Raw genomic sequence first — 16,408 nt, 5'->3', positions numbered from 1 at the left:
CTAGAAATCAAAACATCACTGAGTAAATATATGAAGCAAAACTGAGTGAATGAACAAGCATATGATGATGGTGAGGGGTAGTGATAAGGTATCGGGGGTGATCAAATAAAGTTAAGATAGAGGGTAAGGAAAGGTTGAGAAATTTACCAAAGTAATGGCTCGACAAATTAACAGACTGTAATCCTTCTGATCACATGATTTCATACACATTAAGAGACCTGAGGCAGACTAGATCATTCCAACTTTTCATTCGGATATAAATCTATACCCTCCTGCATGTAACTTTGAAGTGTCTCCTGCTTTGGGTCAGATTTACCTCCTCATCCTTTGCCTTGACTTGCCCACGTGACTTGCTTTGGTCAGTGGAGTGGTAATAGGACACAAGCAAAGATCTGGAATATGGTTGCTTACTGGGGTTTGTACTCCTACACTTTATACTAGAGTTATCCTACAAGTCATAATAAATAAATAAATAAATAAATAAATAAATAAATAAGCCCAACCTAAAGTGGCTAACCCCAGCCAGTGAGTAAACCCAGATCAATCACCCAGCTGAGTCCAGCTTAAAACAGCTGAGTTGACCCTGAGACAAAAAGGCTAAAAACATTCTTATTGTCTAATGCTGAGATTTTTGTGGTTATTGAATGCTCTGAAGCCAAAGATAACGGTTACAAAATTTATACTTGTACTATACATCACATATATTCAAATGGCATTCCAGTTATACTCTATTTATTGGAGTAGACGAATTCATATACACAACTGTAACTGAATCCTCATCATTATATTATGGAAGCATACAAGAATACATACTTAACTCTAAGTGGAGAAATAATAGAAGACTTTATTGAAATAATGACCTTGGAGTCACTATTTGTTGACTCAAAATGAATAGAGATTTTCCGGATGGAGATGAGAAGAGGCTTTTCAATAAAAAGAGACAGCATAAACAAAGGTATAGAGATGTAAAAGAACACCCAGAGTGGCTGAAGCATAGGAGGTGTGTATAGGGGAACAATGAGTGCAGCCCAGTTCTGAAGAATCATAAATAACATGCACTTTGTCCTCTAAGAAGATTTTAATCATAACACTAACATGATCCTTTCATTCTTTCACAAAACTTTTTAGCTAGCCTTGTGGAAGAACAATTAGATTTACTACATCTTCTAAAGAAATTTGCCTCCCATTATTAACCTTAAGTATTCCTTTGCCCCAATATACAAATGCACACTAAGAGCTCTGAGATCCAATTTACACATGTTCCCTTAAGTCTCCTTCCTTTCTGTCCACTGACGCCTACACCCTGAGTTTTCTACACCCCCACACTAACACCTAGGATATAGACCCCAACCTCAAGACATATCTAATGACTATACAAAAAAGACTGTTGAAATCAATGAGAAACATGACTTTGCCCATGTGTGCAGCCGTACTGCACACATCTGGGGACCTTCCAGAACAGCTAAGATTGAGAAACCTTAAAGGTGGATGAGGCAACCCCCACCTGCAAGACACTGGGGGGGAAATATCCATAAGTAAAAAGGCATAGGAGTAGGAATCCCTCCCACTGGGCATGGGTTTCCTAACTTTTGAGTCACCTATGATGTTAGACTAAGGAGACTTAGCACACACTAAAGAATGTGAAATCCACAAATCATAAGTACAAGGGCCTTATTAAAGTCACATGTAGTGGAAGATATCTGTTATACAGTCAACATTAACATCATCAGTATTTTCTAAGCCTATTTTCATCATGATAATAAGCTGGGCAACACAGTGCTACATTTGATCACTGACTCAGCTTAATAAACTCCCACTTACTTATGAAGCATATTTGTGACCCACTGCATCTTGGGACATAAAGTACTATGCAATGAATAGACAACACATGCTGGGAATAATCATTTTTAATATATACCATTAGTTCAAAGTATAAAAAAATCAGGCACTTTTGCAGAAAATGAACTCAACTCAGCCTCATATTACTGGCAGTTGATAAAAGACCAATGTTTACTGGTATTTGGACCAGAATATGTTAACAACAACGTGCCCCCAGTTTTAATGTGAGAAAGGATTTATCTACACCCAAGAATAAGGTCAAAACCAATCCATGCACTGTGCTCATGCAAAGACATAAGAGGCATTCCCTTATCTGCAGATGAACAAAAGTTAAGTCTAATACAGAGCATGTAAAATAAAATTGCAGTCAGAGGGAAGAATAGAGTTATCCTGATACTCATAGGAGATGAAATATCCTTAAACATTGTATGAATTAAATGGGAGTTTTATATTACAATAAATTTCCAATGTAATTCAAGATGGCATGACTTCAACAAAACAAAAATAATCATAATAGAGAAATAAAAGACTAAAGGGAAAGAAGTAAAAGGATAATAGGATGAGATACAAGACAATTAGCTGAGATTAAAGCATGCAAAATAAGAAAAGTAGTAACAGAAATGATATCTCCATTACAAATAGAATTGGCATTGTGAAAAATCAAGACACATATGGAGGGAAAATGAGGTCCCTAAGAACACAAAGAGGAAAAACATTAACTTATTTAGTAAATAATAAAAAAAGGAAACTAATAATAGATGCTTCCAGGAATCTTAAGAAAAAATAATCAAAGACATAACTGAAGAAAACTCCCCAGAGCTTTAAAAAAAAATTGGAGGGGCACCTGGGTAGCTCAGTACTTGAGCATTTGCCTTCAGCTCAGGTTGTGACCCCAGGGTCCTGGGACCAAGTCCTGTATCTGGGTCCTTACAGGGAGCCTGCTTCTCCCTCTGCCTACGTATCTGCCTCTCTCTCTCATGAATAGATAAATAAGATCTTTAAAAAAAAAAAAAAAAAAAAAAAAACTTGGACTATTGTTTGAATACCTGATCCACTAAAATTAAGAAAAACAAGTCTAAATTCAGATATCTATAATTTTTGTCAATTATATTATTAAAGGAGAAAATCCTAAAAACATCCAAAGGGGGAAAAAGTAATTATCTTGAAAGGAACAAATTTCAAGTTGGCCTCAGATTCTTACTCTGGAACACCAAAATGACAAAAGATAATACAGCCATATCTAAAGATTTGAGGGGAAAATATTGTAATATGAATATTATGAACCCAAAGAAATCATTCTTCATTTGAGATTCTCATCCTGTGTTGTATATGAGAAGAGCCTCCCAATTGATCACCTTCCCACACATCTCTCTACTTCCAGTCTATCTTCCATACTCTTTGCATTGATTCTGCTTCTTTGCTAAACACATTTCCAGAGCTATTGGGATGTTTGTTTGTTTGTTTGTTTGTTTGTTTGTTTTAATGTGGTGGAATAATGGAATCTAAGTGATCAGTATAGAGGTGCTTGCTGTCAAATTCTTTCAACTCTATGTTTGAATTTTTTTATATAGTTAAAAAAAGAAAAGGAAATCTTTCAAAACATTGTAATTGTCTACCAGATAGAATCTAAACTACCTGCATACAAACTTCTTCAAACTTCAACCTACCTCTCCAGTAGCATCCTCTACCAGCTATAATCATCCATTTTTCTCTTCCAGTCGCCATGAACTCCCAGCTGTTCCTGAAATGCACTCTCTATTCATTCCTGACCTTTCTACCCAGACATTTTCCCTTGCCTCCCCAGCTGAGGTTGCCCTCCCCCGCTTTTCTGCCAGTTTACTGCTATTTATCTTCAAAGACCAGGGCAAACATTACATCTCCATGAAAATCAGTCCTCCTGGGATTCTTGGTTTACTCTTCTCTTAGGGCACACATCATCTTGTACTGTGTCTGTTTATGGTTCTATCACTCCATTCCAACATGAGTGAGCATTTTGGGGATGGGAGTGATGCCTTTCATCTCGTCTGTAGTATGGGCCCAGCATCTTAGACTGAAGAGGTGTCCACAAAGGGCCCAGGGTACATGAGGAGGGCAGGGGTCCAAAAGATTAGTTTTGATTGAGATAGCATTAATGTGAATTTGTCGTGCAGCAGCTGGGTTTGGAACAAAGATGAATATTCTGACATCTCCTAGGTTAGGTTTTATGGTGAATATTTTGACATCTCCTAGGTTAGGTTTTATGGTGAAATGTAGTACAAAATTAAAATGCAGGTCCCGGGATCCCTGGGTGGCGCAGCGGTTTAGTGCCTGCCTTTGGCCCAGGGCGCGATCCTGGAGATTCCGGATCGAATCCCATGGAGCCTGCTTCTCCCTCTGCCTATGTCTCTGCCTCTCTCTCTCTCTCTCTCTCTCTGTGTGTGTGACTATCATAAAATAAATAAAAATTTTAAAAAATAATAATAAAATAAAATAATAAAATAAAATGCAGGTCCCCTTGTTCAAAAACTATTAAGAATTTCAAGATCATGACAGAATAGCATCAAACCAAATGCAGACTCCTTTTGCGTGTGGGGCTCTGTGAAACTATACAAGGGGCATGACCACAGGCTATTCCCCAAGCTTTGGTTAACCAAGGGTATCAATCTGACTGGGGCTTCCTGAATTGTAGAGACTCAGTTTCCTTGAGTGTCAGCAGTAATTGTCTGCCTGTCCATGGTGACATACAAACAAGGATGGAAACACCCAAGTGGGAGCTTGCTAAGTTTCTTATATCTCCCTACCTTGTCACCCTTAGACTGTATATAGTTTCAAAACTATCTTTAGCAAGCCATATATGAATCTCATGTCTAAGTCCTGAGTAGTTTCCTATTCTTCCAGCAGAGCCACGGTGTTATATTGCCCATAAGCTATATTATGGCACTTGTACTGCAAGGAGTTAATGATGATTAGTCTATGATCAGACCCTACTATCTATCTCCTATTTGACAAGACATAGGAAGAAATGAGCACAGTGTCCATGAGAAAACAAGATATTTTCACACCAGTCTTCACACTGAAGAATACAGAACATGCTGTATCTTTCCACTTATCCACATATTCTTTATATTGTTCCATACAGTTTGTTAAATAGTTCCTTCATGCTTTAAAAGTGTTACTACTTTTATTGTTGTTGTATTAGTTTTAAGTTAGATTTTTCTCTCTATCATATTGCCAACCATTTTGTTATAGAAAAAACTGTAATTTTTATGTATTTTTCAATTACTGAACTCATTACTTCCAAGAGTTTCACAGCTGATGTTCTCAGGCTTTTCTAGAATATAAACATATACAAATAGTGAGATCTTTGTGTCTTCCCTTACAATAGTCTTTTAGGTCTTTTTGATGTCCTATTGTGTGGCTCAGAACTTCCAGAACAAAGTTATAAAAATATCTTTTTCCTGACTTTGGTGGCAATGAGCCTAATGTTTCATTATTAAGTATCAGTGTTTATTTTTAAATAGTTCATTTTTGGCACAATGGAAAAGAAACTACTCTTAAGATTTAAGTTTCTTATGATTTATATTTTTAAATCTGGAATAGCATGTTATGAAATGCCTTTTCACTATCTACTAAGATTATCATATAGCTCTTTGTTCTTTTACCTAGAGTTATGACGTATTATATTAATCAATTTCCTCCCATCCTGGAATTAATAAAAGAACTACCTTCATTTTCCCAGAATAAACCATGCTTAGTTGTGATGGATGATTCTTTTGGTGTATTATTGTATTCAGCTTGCTACCATTTTATTTAGGAGTTTTGTATCAATTCATTAGAGTATGGTCTACAGTTTTCTTTTGTATATTATCAGTATCATGCTGCTCCAAAAATTTCACAAGATCTAATTATATTGTGAATTGCCCATAGTGAAGATTTAAATGTGATATTACAGAAATCTCCATATCCATATTTTCACTTCTTTGATGGGGAAACTAATCACTGCAAATTCCCCCAAAGATGGGAGTATTACTTCGAATTCATTTTCTTAGCAGAATGGGAGAATTTGTAAGCCCTTGTAAGAAAGAGAGTGGATAGCTCATAGGATTAATAACAAAGCTAGAAGACCAAGCCCAGAAACTAAGGGAAACTAGGCATACTGGACTACAGCCAGTATCGTGTCATGAGCAGTGATACTGCTATTACCGGACCCCAGATGCCACTCCTACCATTCCAGAATATTCTAAACTTCCCTGGCTCTTTGTCCATACATTGAGATTCAAAACTCTGGGATACCTGCTTGCACAGAGAATGCACTCAAACATATGGAGAGAGTTTGGAAGATATGTCACCTCCCTTACAACAGCAAAAAAAAAAAAAAAAGTTATGTAAAGAATTCCCTTATTTTCTATGCAATAGAAAATAATTTATGTATCTGTCATTTTAAACTCTGAAATAACTTACCACTAAACCCATTTGATTCCAGAGCATTTTATTAATAATTCTGTAATAATATCAACTATTTTTTCATGATTGTTGATATGTTTTAAGTGCTTATATTTGCTATATTCAGAGATGAGTAAAATATGGCCATTGCCCTCAAGGAACTTACAACTGATACTACTGCAATTCTCTTTCTGTTTGTACCCTAGCATCAAGCAGAATGCCTAGCACACAGGTGGCTCTTAGAAAAAGCTTTCTGAAAGAATGGTTTCCAAAATGCAAGTTTTTAAAGAAGTTCTTTTAAATTACTGTTGAGCTTAGGGATTTTCCTGACATAGTGACTGCATAAGATTCTCCTAGAGAAATCAGACCCGACAATTAGATAACTAGACTGGGCATTAAGGGTGATCCATGCAAGATAAATGAGACCAGTAAATCTACACAAAAGTACAATAAAAATTGTTTTAAAAATTGCTAAGCATTGTTCATGAGAACCCCAGAAGAAATATAGAAAACTAGAATAGTCCAATCTGAGCTGAACCATCTAATTTCATAAGCATAAGGAGTGACTGCTAAAGGCAAGTCCATCCGCCATTTGTCAGACCAAACATGTTGAGTTTTGGAACCATCAAAACTAAACCATCCAATTCAGCCAATCCTTCAGATGAAAATTGTATTCTGGTAATCATAAGAATCCCTTTAGAAGTGAGCATATGTTTACACAAGATATCATTATGGCCCTGTTTTCTTAACCAGGGATTCCTAACCCAGGCACCTGAATAAGGATTCAAAGCCAGAATTAGGCAGGAAGTGGCCATTTCAGAAAGCTCTGGCTAACTATGGGGCATAGGAGTGTTTTCTTAAGGCTTTCTTTTACTGCTGCTTTTTAAACTTTTTTTTTTTCCTAACTGGTCCAGAAGGAAAATTACAAGGTAGAATGAAAAAGAGATGAAAACTCCCAGCAAAATGATGACATGTCAGTCCTTTTAAAAGACGCTTGGAAGACTCTTTACAATGGCCCCTGTTGATTTTTAAGCATCCAAAATGTGCAAATCGTTGCATTATTTTTCATCATACCAGAAAGTATTTGCATTTTTATTTTTGTGGGGCAGGGGCAGATGAATTCCTAGAAAAGAAGCTGGCACCATGCCATCTTTCAGAAGCTCATGTGTGTAGGGATCCAGAATCTGGGCAGAAAGGTGACTAATAAGTATATTATGTTACTCTTTGTAAATAGCTTTTTTGACATCCGTCATCCTACCATAACCCTATAAGTAATTAAGATTACAACCTAACAACTAAGAAAATTCAAAAAAGACTAAGTGACTTCCCAAACATCAGTTCACTGTAACAAGATTTGGCTTCAATATTGTTGATTTGGCTAATGTGATGACCCAGGCAGGTGTCACCTTCCCCATCACTCCTCTCTTTTGAAGCTCAACAAATGATCACACCTTCCCCAGCTAAAAGACCACCCTTCAGTAAAAGAAAAAAAAAATCAACGGTTCCCACAGAAAACTCCAAAATAGATTTGGGAGTCCCCTGAATGTGGGGGCAAACTGTGACTTACTTCTAACTCATAGAATACTTCAAAGGAGATGAGGTGTCAATCTCACAATTATATTACTTTATGTAAGACTCCATTCTGCTAGCCTACTCATCTGGCTCTCCTGCTGGCCTTAAAGAAGGAAGCTGCTATGTTGTGAACTGCCTACAGAAATGGACACTTGGCAGGGAACTACAGGTGACCTCTAGGAACGTTGGGTGGCCTCCAGCCAATAACCAGTGAGAAATCAAGGCTCTCAGTCCCTATAACCCACAAAGAAATGAATTCTTCCAACAATGTGACCAATACCAATGGAAGTATATTCTTCTCCAGGCAAGCCTCCAGATAAGAACGCAGCTTGGCAGTTATCTTGACTACAACCTCTGAAACTCTGAGCAGAGGAGGCAATTCAGCCGTGCCTGAACTTCTGACCTACAGAAATGTGAGATAATAAAAGGTGTGTTGTTTAAAGCAACTAAGTCTAGACTACTAATGCAGGAAAAGCTAGACTTGAACCCAGGTTATCCTATCATAAACTTTATGTTGTCAGTTACATATAAGTAAAAAGTTATTTAGCTAGAACAAGCTTATGAAATGTGAACCTATCTGAGCCAAAGAGTTCAGCAACCCCAATAAGAAGATGGTCCCTGCACTAAGGCAGCTACACTCATCGGCCATCTCTCCAGGAGCACTAAAAACATAGGATGAACAGAAAATCGTTCATCTGGCTCCTCTCTCTACCTAGAGACACCCTGGCATCACAGAAAAGGCTTAAGTGAATAAGTAGTATAAAGTAGGACTTAGGTGCACAAGTCACATTACCTCCCCTGCCTCCACCTTTCTCATCTTTAAACCAGGGGACATAACATACTATGCAGGGACATAGTGAGGTATAAAGTTATAACACATACATGACACATGTTAATAATGAAAGCTGTTATTATTATATCATCTATATGATCTTTCCCATTTTATAAACGTAAAATCAGAAGGACATACCCAATGCCATACTGCTATCAGTGAAACTGGGAGAAAAACAGGTCATCTGGTTCCAATTCCAGAGCTTTTCTTACTATAGTTCCCCTCTAATTTAAAAAAAAAATGTCCAAAATATAATTTAGTTTATGTTAATTTGGAAAATAAATATATATTTCATTCAGCTCTTTGAGAAAGGTTGCCATATAATGAAATAGAATGTTTGAGCTACCTCAAGTTCTTTGTGGAACAGGCCAGGATAGACATGCATTTCCAGAGAAGAGGGGAATCCTTGGTTTAAATAATTACACCTGAAATAACCACCACAATTAAGCAGCTCCTCAGCACCAAGTTTCTGAGTTTTGGCAGAGACAGTTGAGTTTCTCTTGAATTTTTCCATCCTAGTTACAAAACAGGATTAATTGAATCACTATAACCAACTTCCTCTTGCTACTCTGGGAAGACTGCTACCACAGACATGAAACACAGCTCTAACAGCAAGAAGTCTTTATCCACAAATCACCAAGGGACCACCAATTTTCAGACTGGTAATAGTCAATGCATTCTAATTTAACAATAATGAAAACAACCACAAAAATCTGCTGTTCTCAAATTAACACAACCACAGACTTATTTGCCAAAAATGAGATTTGTCTCTTGAATTCAGCAATGCATTTCTTTTTCCAGCCTGTCCAAGCACATAAGCAGGTGAGAGTTTCTGATATCTCTATGTTGCCTAAGGAAGTCAAGCAAAGCATCAGATAGGGATTTGGACTAGACCTTCTTTCAGGTCCCATTCGGCCCTAGGAGCCCAGGATTCAAATGTGCATTTCGCTATTCTAAGATACAAACCACCTGAGCCTATGGAGGAAACTGGATTGATAACAAAATGCATAAGTTCTATTCGAGTGCTGCCACTTTGAATCACACAGCTGGAGAAGCTTGCTAAAGGCGTTTATGTACCAGTTTAACTACAGGCACACAGTACTTCTATTTACCTCCTTAAGAAAGAAGGACAAGAAGGGAAGAGCCACCAAACTAGTCAGACTTAGAGGTGATGTTCAAAGACAAACAAAGCATTTTTAAGGTTCAAAGGAATCTAGAAATGGGATACCAGGCTATTAAATAATAAACATTAGATGAAATAGCAACAAATATATTAAGAAAAAGCTCTCATAGACACTAATGTAATACCTTAATTAGCAATAAATTACAGTATTAGGAAATATTCCCCGTAGGGAAATCGTAAGGGGAGCCATCAGATCTCCCGGGAGAACTTGCAGGGAAGTGAGGATGGAAGGAAAGAAGAGGAGCAAAGATATGGAACAATTATGCTGCATCTGTTTCTTACGCATCAGCGGGGGGCACTTTTCCTAAATCAGTTGAACAGTCAGTGGTGTGAAAGATGAAGACTCGTTAGGCAGCCTGCAGACAGCCCCTGAAATGGTTTGTCAAACAGTCATGCCTCTGAAAATCAACAAGGAACCAGGAAGTGATGCCTCTTTTCTAAGGGAAAAGGCAAAAACAATCTAGAACCAAAAACAGGCTACCAGGCTTTTATACAGGCTCATTAGGATAGGTTCTGCCTAAAAACGGCAAAGACAGAAAATGCCAGAGAAATAAACACTAAGGCAGTCACAAGGAAGGAAATACTGAATGTATATAACCAATATTGAATACTGTTAAAAATGTTTACTGAATGCCTACTAGGTGTCCAGTATTGCATATCCTCTCTTCTTCCTTCATAACAACCCGGTAAGATAGAATTGTTCTACTTTTAGAGATAATAAAACTAAGGCTCACAGAAGATAATTTGCTCTAAGTCACATCACATTAGATTTGAAGGCAGATATGTCCAACTCCATACCCAAACCTCTTGAACATAGCAACTTTGTTTTTCACAAAGTATAAAACATTAAGGCTCCTGTCTATTAGTGAAAGTTTGAGAAAGTTTTTTGGAGATCAGTAAAGAAAATAATTGTAGATTGTGGAGTCAATTTATGCTTCTCACAAGTCAGGAAGCCTGGAAGGTCTAGAATTCGACCAGGAATGAAGGGAGAAAAAGTAAGCTTCTCTGGGCAGCATATTTGTGTGTCTTCCTTTCTCTGCAATAGGAATCTTGCTAATACACTGGTCCAGATATTTGGGGTGCATCTTCCCAATGCTTATCATATGTCCCTGCTTAAAAGAAGAATGTCGCGGGACCACCTGGGTGGCTCAGGGGTTGAATGTCTGTCTTTGGCTCTGGTCATGATCCCAGAGTCCTGGGATCGAGTCCTGCATCCGGTTCCCTGTGCGGAGCCTGCTTCTCCCTCTGCCTGTGTCTCTGCCTCTCTTTGTGGGTCTCATGAATAAAGAGATAAAATCTTTAAAAAGAAAGAAGAGAGGGCAGCCCGGGTGGCTCAGCGGTTTAAGCGACGCCTTTAGTCCAGGGCCTGATCCTGGAGACCCAGGATCGAGTCCCACATCAGGCTCCCTGCATGGAGCCTGCTTCTCCCTCTGCCTGTGTCTCTGCCTCTCTCTGTCTCTCATGAAAAAAATAAATAAATAAATCTTTAAAAATATAAAATAAAATAAATAAAAATAAAAAGAAAAGAAAGGGAAAAGAAAAGAAAGAAAAGAAAAGGAAGAAGAACACTGCAAGTGTTCATCTAGGCCAGGAACCCAGTTACTCAGACTGTATGAATTGCCTGCTGGAGGGATTTAGGACTATCCCCATTGCCTAGAAAAGGCTGAAAGTAAGTAATACTACTTGAACAAGAGAACTCTTAGAGTTCGTTTAAACTCTGATTTTATAATTCAACAACCGGTGAGGAAAGAGTCTGTTATTCAATGTGTATTTAATGAGCCCCTACTATGTACTATTAGGTTTCATTTCACTCATCCTCTTGAACTCAATCCCAGAGAAATCCACAGAATCCCTCAGGTCATCTTACCCATCTCCCATGCAGAGGGAAAGCCTGTTCTTCAACCTAAGTCAGCAAATATTTCCTGCAGTCAAGATACTGTGGAGGATACCAAGAAGCACAAGCATGACCCCTATTCTCCAGGAGGCTTAAGATGACACAGCATGTAAATGGAGGGCCCCTTGCACATTCGTAAAAGAAGCCTTATCAACTCAGTTTCTGCCTTCCCTAGTATTTCCACTACGTGCACCTCCGCCTGATGCTAGGCCTCCCTGGGGTTCCAGACAACAAAGAGAAGAGCAAAGAGTAGTCTGGTTCATGGACTTTTCAGAATTCTTCTTGGCTTCATTATCCTCTTCAGCATGAGAGCAGCAGGTCATGTCAGGCCTCCCACTGGGTTACAAGGAGTAGCTGTAACGAAGGTTTCCAGAAGTTAAAACCCCCTCCCCACCATACTATACGATAACGACAATATTTTTTCCATATCCTTAACTCAGCATCATAAAAGTCAAGCACGAGAAGCATAGGATATGTTCTTCAGGAGAAAGAGAAGGAACAATAAGAGCCCTCTGCAGAGGTGTCTGTCCTCCGTGGTAATATCTAGCTTCTTTTGAATGGTCTATACAAGAGCCCCCACCCCCACCCCAAAGTCCCACACTAAATTAGTTCCAGATTAAACTAGTACAGTAAATATATACTGAAGTCCAGCCCATTATGAAAACCATGTCAGTGTTTGTCATTATGATTATTATTTCCTTCCCATCATCATCACTAGTTACAAGCTATTTGAGGGACTTCTGGCTTGGCTTCCCTCCTGATCCCAGATCCTTGCTCAAAATCTCAGCCCATCTGACTAGGTCCCAGACATGACAAAGCTCTTGCTAAGGATCAACTTGTTCTCTTTATTTCCAGCCCTGGAACATACACTCCCAATTCTGTTATGACCCACAGAGAACAGACTCTGATATCAAGAATTACCCTGGATTGCACCTATCCAGCTTCCTAGGTCTCTAAAGTTTGACTTGGGTAGCTAAAATGAACCCAGTGCAGTATGCTACCCTCTGGCACCCAGACATGTGTGTGTGAAGGCAAAAGGTCTTAGGGCTCTGATCAAGTAGAGACGAGTATTTTTTCAAAGCTCATATACACAGACAGGGAAAGAGCCTGGATTACATCAGGAAACTCCAGAGAAACAGTTTAGGCTTCTGCTATAAGGTTACACTGAAGCAATAAACAGGCAAAAAGCCAAGAGGTCAGAAACCAAGAATATTAGGAACAGGTCAGGAAGTAAGGTACACAATGGCCTTAAGCAAGCAATTCAGCCCAAAGACTATGAAATGCCATCTCCATGAGGACAGAGACTTCGTTTCTTTTGTTCCCTTATATAACACCCTGCACCTGGAAGTTCCTCCCGTACTCATTGAGTGAATAAATGGGTGAATCATCAGGGTGTGGAATACTTCCTTTATATGGTGCTGGCTTATGGCATGGGAAGACTGAAAAGAAACACAGGTCTCAAAACGCAAAGGATTTGAAGAACTAGGCACTAATCTCCCAGGGATCAACCCCAAATAGCCCTCCAGCTAGGAGAGTGAACTCCATGGTTTGGGGTCCTTCCTCTGGTGTCCTTACCTCTATCAACACACTTGTTGCACTGCAGTGTAATCTTCCACTTTTCTACCTTTCCTACTGAATGTGACATCGGCACATAATAAGAACTCGGGAATGTTGTTAAGTGACCCTACCCTGAAGACTCTCCCACAGAGATGAATGGGCAAAGAGAATAATAGTTTGGTGGTTTGGGCCTTGTTTTTCCTGGAAATCAGGGCAATAATGTGGGCTTCTGCTTTCACCCAAAGGCAATAGGATGAATTGAGAACCAACAGGAAAATAACCAAAAGGATTTTATTGTCTATTTCTAAACCTACCAGGATGGCAAAGGGAACTTAAAAGTGAATTTAAAATTTTAAAATAATAACAATAATAATAATGATGATGACTGATATGAAGAGAGGAGGTAGGGGTATTAATTGATAAGGAGCCAGACCTGAATCAGCAGAATGATATGTCTGTCAATCAGTAGAAAAAATGTGTTTACTGTCAGCTACAAAGGTAAGACATGTGCCCAGAACAAGGAAAAATATCCCTGCCCACCTCTGCACTAGTCAGGCCATACCTTGAGTGAACCCCACGTTCTATAGAAGAGAATAGAATGCCCAGATGTGTTCAGTTAAAAGTACTCAAATTGTAAGACAAGCAGACTTAAACTGTCAAAGAAACCATTTGGTCCTGGGAATGGCTTGAAGTGACATATCAAAAGTCCTAATGAAATAGAAACTAGGCACAAGAAGGTTAAGTTACTTAATCAAGATCATACAATGACTTGACAGTAGAGCTGAATTCAAATTCAAGTCTTATTATTCTAAACCCCAAAACCATGATGCTGGAAATAGACAGGTCTTTAGGTCTTAGAAAAATCCCTCTGGATCTCAAGTACTCATCAACACAAGGATGAGGCTACATCACTTCTGCCAATGGTGCTTTGAAGATTTCAGCATTACACACACATTAAATGAAGGAAAGGAGATCTGAATACCCTTAACAACTCAGAAAAACCTTCTCCAGAGTCAGGGAGCTCACACCTACATGGAGCAACATACCTTTAGCCATCCTATCCTGAGATGTGCAGTAATGGAGGCTGCATCATAATCACGTTTATCAAACTCTGATCATGGTGATGGCTGGAACCCCTGTATTCATTCAACAAATATTTCTGAGCACCTACTCAAGCCAAGCTCCATGCTGAGTGTTGGGTACACAGTGGTTAATAAAATAGCAATCTGGCAGAAGAGACAAGCACTAATCAATAAAACACTAACAAGTTACATATAATTACCAACTGTGATAAACATGATGAAGGCAAGTAACTGGATCTTATAAGAGAAAATAAACAAAAGGGTGGGGTTTATTAAACAGTGCAAGCCCTACATAATGTTGTTCTCTCTGGGAAAAGCTATGTTTTACAACAAGGTTTGCCCTAAAGCCATGATAGAAGACTTGCATGCTCAGGCATGCCTCCAGAGAACACTCTGGAGCTTCAATGAAGTCCATCACAAGTGGAACAGACACAATGATGAACATCTCCATACAGGAGAGGCACTACCTGAGCTTGTGTTACAACCTGGGAATAAGAAATATTAGAGGAATCCTCTTACTGGAGCTCAAGAAAGACAAAAGGAAGCAGGAAGCAGGCAGGACGAGATACTAGTAATATTTAATACATGACTTTAATCTTTAATACTGTCCACCAGTCATAGGCAAAGTGTGTCCACACAAACACTTGTACGTGGATGTTCATAGAAGCTTTGTTCATAATATCCTAAGCACTGGAAACAACCAAAATGTTCATCAACAGGCAAACAGATAAACTGTGGTATATTTGTGAAAGGGAATAGTCAGCAATAAAAAGAGATGTACTACTGATATACACAATGATACTGATGAATCTCACAGACATTATGCAAAGCGAAAGAACCAAGATACAAGAAAAGAACACGTATTGTAGGATTCCATTTATATGAAATAGTGGACAATCTCAGCCTTTTGGCTAAGATCAAGCATGAAATAGAGGATAGACAAAACTAAGCAGTAGTGATAAAAACCAAATCAACATTTGCCTGGGGTAAGGGGCAGGGAGGGGAGAGGCAGGAGGAAGAGATTAACAGAAAAGAAAGAGACATTAGGAGAACTGTCTGAGAAGACAGATGTTCTGAATCTGTATTGGGGTGGTAATTAGTAATCTATACACTAGCATGCAGAAATTTCATCGTATGCAAATTATACCTCAGTGAAGTTGTTTTTTTTTTTTTTTAAGTTTCCTCACTCTTTCAATTTTGTACAATGTTCTAGAAACTGAAACAAGTTCCTTAGAGGAAAGGAGGTCAACACAATCACAGTGCTATGTCTGAAATTACTTCACCATCCTAGCATTTAATTAATGGCCAGTGAATGCCAATCCTTAACCTGACAGGTAGCAGGTAGCCCCAGCATCCACGCTGGCATTTTTTTCAGGAGGCTCGCCAAGCTTATAGAGACCCACATTGCCAGGCCCCAGAATGCCCCAGGTTGTCCCTGAGACTAGGACCCCTTTGGGGAAACTGCTTTATAAGGCCAAGGCCTCTTCCCCCATGAAACCTGTTGTTTTGCTTACATAGCAAATTTTGTTGAGGACATTCACTACTTCATCCTGTCCCCGGTACAAACACACACAAGAGAAATTCTTCTCTGGTCTTAGTCCCAGGATTATCTGTACTAAATTATTTCTCACTTATGGATACTTACTATGATTCCTCTTTTTTTAATTAGCTGCTTATAAATTAAACATGTGCCCCATCTCTAGCCAAAGTTTAAGGCACACATTTTATCCATTAACCTCACCCAGCTTTCAAACTTATTTCCTTGTCACCATTTTCTTTTCACTAGCTTTCTAAATTACTTTTTAAATGCATAGACTTTATTTTTAGAGCAGTTTTAGGTTCACAGCAAAACTGAGTAGAAAGTAGAGAATTCCCATATGCCCCCTTCCCCCACACATGCACAATATCCCCCATTATCAACATCGACATTACTCAAAATCCGTAATTTACATTAGGGTTCACTCTTGGTGTGGTATGTTCCATGGGTTCTAGAAATCTAGATAAATTATTGGATAAATGTATAATGA

General features: G+C 38.7%; 1 protein-coding gene across 34 annotated transcripts in view; it reads right to left on the bottom strand.

The window, feature by feature from the left end:
• LOC144322592 (uncharacterized) overlaps positions 1-16,408 on the bottom strand; it is a 300,251-nt gene that overhangs the window by 232,028 nt on the left and 51,815 nt on the right. The window lies entirely within an intron of this gene.

This window comes from Canis aureus, chromosome 10 (genome assembly GCF_053574225.1).
Source record: "Canis aureus isolate CA01 chromosome 10, VMU_Caureus_v.1.0, whole genome shotgun sequence".
Taxonomy (NCBI): Eukaryota; Metazoa; Chordata; class Mammalia; order Carnivora; family Canidae; genus Canis; species Canis aureus.
The sequence above is the reverse complement of the archived record's forward strand: the minus strand, read 5'-3'. Positions and strand labels throughout refer to the sequence as shown.